Raw genomic sequence first — 5,717 nt, 5'->3', positions numbered from 1 at the left:
ATAAACTGTTGCTGAAGGAGTAATGTTCATGTGCAGCTGTATGTGCTCGGCATTCATAACAACATGGAATATCATAATAAAATCCCTGTGTTAAACATAACCAACGGAACATGTTCGGGTTGCCAATTTCGTTGTTCTACAATTTCCTATTCAATTTAGCGCTGAGTTGCTTAACGTATAAAGGTTGGTCGTATTCAGGCATGCAAAACGAAATAAGTATAATCTGGCACGATTAAATTATACATGTATCCTATATCCTCACCCAAATGTTTACTCATAGCATATGTATTCCTATCAAAATAAAAGGGTTTACGTGTTTTACTGATATTATTACTGGGTTTGTTCACACTGTCTGCTTGGCAGCTTGTGGTGTCGTCACTATTGTAGGCTTTGGCATGCAAACTATAATTTTAAGTGTTGACCAATGCCTAAGTAATGCTCTCTACTGAGTTAACTTAGTTTCCATAATAATATTTTTGATAGCAGTTTTTACAAAAGTTTACACATATAAGTGTCTAGGACAATGGTATAGGCGATGTTCACAAAAGGATACTTACACATTTATAGCTGTGATCTATGCAGTCGAGCCAGTTCAGTAGTTACCACCAGTTATGGGTGTGTTTATTTCAGTTTCATTGTTAATGTACTAGACATATATATTTCCATTATTAATACAGGGTCATAAGAAAGCATTTAACAAACTAATAGGAATGAAAAATAGTTTTTAAGCTAATAGCCAATAACTAATAGAGTGTGAAGTAACCCAGTAGTGGGAGGTGAAATTAACTGATAACCAAGAGTAAATTAATAATAATTGAAGTTAATAGCTGATATATGCATTTAAAGAGTTAGTACACAGAGTTACAAAGAACACAGAATTTAAATTGACTAAATATTCTTAATGGAAATGTGAAAGTAAAAATCAGTGCGTTGGTACAGCTTTTCTGCGTTATCTTGAAGAAGACCGGGCTAGCAGTAGATGACTTGCCAAGTGGTTCGAATGAATTTGAATGAAGATTTGTTTCTATTTGCATTTAATTTTAACACGTTTATCTTTGATGAGTGGTATTTTTCTTTAATCAAGCCCAAATTCTTACTCAAATGGGTGATTTAAAATGAGTACAAGGCTAAAATTGTTAAAATAGTACTGAATTTTAATAATTAAAAATAACTATAATCAGTTTTTTTATAGCTGATTTATGAAATCATTCTTATATGCTACAGCAAGTGAATTTTTAATGAACTTTCACAGCAAATTAACAAAACTCTTAGTTAGAATAAGACAAGTACGACTTTGGCTTAGTTGAGTAATTAACACTGACTCTGAGTTTCAAATTATGGCAGAGTAAGTTTAAGTCTTGATACTTATAATCTGAAAAAATTATTTGGAAATAATAAAATATAAAAAATATTTCAAAAAAGATCACTTATGATGAGTACTTGACAATACTCGAAACATCTGTATTGTCAGTAAAAAATTCAATTAAATAAAAATAATAAAATTTTTGTTGTTGTAATTACATATTGTTCAAAAATCTCTATATTATAAAATTCTTTTATATAGATATTTGTCTATGCATTAGTTTAAACAATACAAAAAATATATATTCTTTAATATATATTCTTTTTATATTAAAAAACAAAATAAACTAATCGTGCTAAGGTTTTATAATGAAAGCTTTTATTTAGAGTACTTGTCAATGCACTTTTTTAATTATTTTTAATTGGTGAAAAAAGGAAATAGAAGAGAAAATAAATGCTTATAGTCTTATTTTTATATTTGTTTTTATTATTATAAAGTAGTCTGTATAAATGTTGCCGACATTTCGAAGTTTGGAATAATACTTCGTCCCTGAGGAAGAAATCAAACGAGCTTCGAAACATGAATCTTTTTTCATCAATTAGAAAGATTTTATTTTTGAAAGATGCGGGTTTAACACCTAGATTCGGAATAATATGTCTACAATTTTCATCTTTAATATGGATTAAACAACAATAATAGATGCGGATACCGTAAAAAATTCAAATGCCCACCAAATATTTTTGTCAAAGGATTCCTTTGGAAAATACAATGTCCTTAATTTTAAAATTTCAAAAAAAAAAAATATTCTGATATTGCAGTGGCGTGTAAAGTTCTCTTTACAGCATTTTTTTTTGTAAAGTACATTGTGTTTAATCCTTAGATGTGAGAGAAAAGATATTCTATCCTTAGGTATGCAGTTGTATAATAGTGCTTTAATGCTATTACTGTTGAATTGATGATATTGATGTTGAAAGCTCAAACAATTGTTTATTTTCTTAATGATATGTTTTTTAATAGATTTCAGAAAATCTTTACCTTTAGAGTACTTTCAGAAATTGATCAGCAAGTCCAATATATGATATGAAAACTGATGTAGTTAATCAATTTTAAATTATTAAAGTAAAAAAATTAATACAATTCCTTACTATTAGTGGATTATTAGGACTTATGTTGTATCCAGAAAACAAAGCATTTGGTGGTATATGTATTTTTTATGACAGGTTAGTTCTTTCTTCATTGCGAGGATAAATTATATACATTAGCGTTCTTTATGTTTAGTATGAAATATATTATTTTTGCTATTTTATATTATTTTAGTGTTTCATATATATATAATTAATTTATATATGTTAAACAATAGTAAAAATTACAGATGAAACTACTCCAATAACATGGAATTCATGAACTTTATCGAAGTATTTACTGAGCTGTCCAAACAATCTTCATGCTTCATGTAGTGATTTAAAGGATTAAGGTATGTTTCAACATACAGTAAGGCTACATAAATAAGTGCTATAAATATAATTCATTTAAAATCAGCTGCGCTTGGTATGATATATAAATCTGAAAAATTTGTCAAATTGAACATATAAAAAACATATAAAAACTACATACATACAAAACTATTTCTGTTTAGTTAATTAATTTAATTTAACTTTTTAAATATATTTTAATTTAAAGTAATATAACTAAGAAATTGTTATTACAAATTTGGAAAATTTTTTTTGTAAATAAATAATTTTATGTTGAAAATTTTTTCCTAAAATTCAAATCACTACGGACTTGGATTCACTCATACTTAGGCTGGTAACTTGTTATAGAATTATATTTCTTTACTATTTATAAAAGCAAATTATATTTCATTTATTTAAATAGTAGTTTGAATCTGTAAGTCATTTAACATATTTTTAAATGTTAACCCAATTAACGCAATCGTACATATAATAAATTTTTTTAAATACTTCCTATTGGAAGGTAACTAAATAATGTTACTCATACGCACTGAATGTGAAAAATGTACGTTTATAAAATTGAACTATATCGTATGTGAGATAACTAAATCATATAGACTGACAGTGTATTTCGCATAATGATAAATGTAAAAGTTAAATTGAAAATTTATGAAAATATATACTTGTATAACGTTAAGTTGTCTAAAGTAGTTTTTAAAATTCATGGATACCTTTTTAACTATAAAAAGGCTTGTTTGATTCTAATCCATCGAAATATCGAGGACTCTCAGTAAAAAGTCCATATAACATAAAAATATATATGTAGAAAAATCAAATGCAATCAAATATTTTATGAATCCGTCAAGTTATATGCATATTAAAAGAAATAGAGAAATTGAAAGTTACTACGATTTCGGACTCCCAGTCAAACGAGACATAACTGCCTCTAACCGAAAATAGCCAATTTTATTATTTTTCTGGTTAAGTTCAATGACGGACATTCATAAAGAATGAGACTAGAAGAACTAACGAATTGACCGTAATCGAAAAACAGGTAGGATTGATTTTTTCCTGTCTAAGATCAAAGAAGGGCAGTTAAAACCATGAGACCAGAAGAACTAACATACTTACCCTAATAGAAAAACAGGTATTACTATTCGTTTCTTGGTTCAGATCACTGACGGGCAGTCAAAAATAATGGGACCAGAAGAAATAATATTCTTTTCTAGTTAAGAACAATGACAAACATTTATAAACAATAAGACCACAATAACTAACATATATTGACCTTAATCGAAAAACAGGTGCTACTAGTTTTTTCTTGGTTAAGATTAATGATGGACATTCATAAATAATGATACCAAAAGTCTCATCTCTTTCTATGCTCATGTGTTGTCTCAGATAGACCAACCTTATTGCGATAGTACCACAGATATTAATCAGTTTTATTAAGATATTATTATAAAGTTAAATTAAATACAAATTATTACAACTATATAAAAATTTAGTTGTTTTTAATCTATTATTTCCAAAAAATATTTTTACCAAAATCTTATTTATTCAATTTACTTTTTAATATATATTTGGTACGTATATATATACATATATATATGAAGGTAAATGTAAGGTAAAAATTGGGTAAAATTTGTCCGGTGCATTCTGAGAGAAAAAAGGTTGTTAGAATTATAAAGACTAATTTAATAATAAGGCTCATAGACCAGATCAATGATAGGAAAAATTAAGTTAATCAATTTATTTTAAGTGAAATATATAATAATACAAATTCTTGAATGTACATAAAAATACTCACAATTTGTTACTTATACATGGTCACCACACATATTACCAAATCATTATAATGCTGAAATACATATAGAGAATAATGCTTCACAATAATTAAGTTATATTGCCACCCTGTATGTCCTTTGACTGTCTTTTTGTAGCCCAACAATTTGATACTTAGGGAGAGGCATTCGAATGGACTTCTTTTTTTCTACATATACTTTTATGTTCATTCACGAATTGGTATATAGATATGTTTATATATGTATAAAGATACATATACTTGTACTCGTATATATGCCTACATATGTATATTCGAACATAACTATAAACATATGAATTTACTCTTTTATGCAAAGATTCAGACAAGGACAAACCCAAATAAAAAGGAACACAAAAATAAAATTATATTGATATTTTTATTTTTTATGTTTGTAACGAAAACGCCATTATATAAGAGGTTGCTTAACTTTACTTTATTAAGTTCTTCCTTTTTTCGGCAACAGGAGTCGAGGAGTTGTCTGCTCCACTCAACTTTATTTTGTTTAAGGATATAAAAAAAATGACTTGTCTACACAGTGGAGTAGAAAAGTAAGGGAAACGGCTTATCAATTTCAGCAATTTTAGTATTATATATTTTATTACAGTGGTGTAGAAAAGTAAGGGAAATGGCTTATCAATTTTCAACAAAAAGTCTATGCTTTTTCGCGTAGACTCCGTGGTGCTAGTATATCAGCATTATCAGTATTGTTGGTCTCAGCCCATGCGATAGATTTATCGATAGTTTCAGTAGCTTTAGAACGTTTTACATAATTGTGTTATAATTTTATAAAGAATATAAATTGTGAAAATAATTAATTTCTCTTCAAGGAATTCATTTTTGGTCATTTGTAAAAAAATAACGAAATTTCTCTCTATTTTTAAAATTTTGAATGTACCATACAACCCAAGAAAATTTTAACTTGAACAGATTTTGTAAAATAATAATTTTTTTTTATGTTCTTATTGGACGACTTAAAGCTACACAGTCTTTAAGTTGGTCGCTTTCATTTACGTAAACATTCAACACTCTCATTGAGTGTCCTGTAAAGACATTAGTCTTATGATAGGTTTGTTGATGGGTCACAGTCTTTGAGGAAACTTCGCTAAAAGATTGAATCTTCCGTTTAATCAGAAAATTA

The 5,717-nt window shown here is 27.4% G+C and overlaps 1 protein-coding gene across 1 annotated transcript in view; it reads left to right on the top strand.

Annotated features, from left to right (window-relative positions):
* The window catches only part of LOC119674501, an 80,820-nt gene that overhangs the window by 73,781 nt on the left and 1,322 nt on the right, over positions 1-5,717 (top strand). The gene's annotated exons all lie outside the window — the stretch shown is intronic.

Source organism: Teleopsis dalmanni, chromosome 2 (genome assembly GCF_002237135.1).
Source record: "Teleopsis dalmanni isolate 2A chromosome 2, ASM223713v2, whole genome shotgun sequence".
Lineage (NCBI taxonomy): Eukaryota > Metazoa > Arthropoda > Insecta > Diptera > Diopsidae > Teleopsis > Teleopsis dalmanni.
This window is presented reverse-complemented; position numbering and strand designations above follow the sequence as displayed.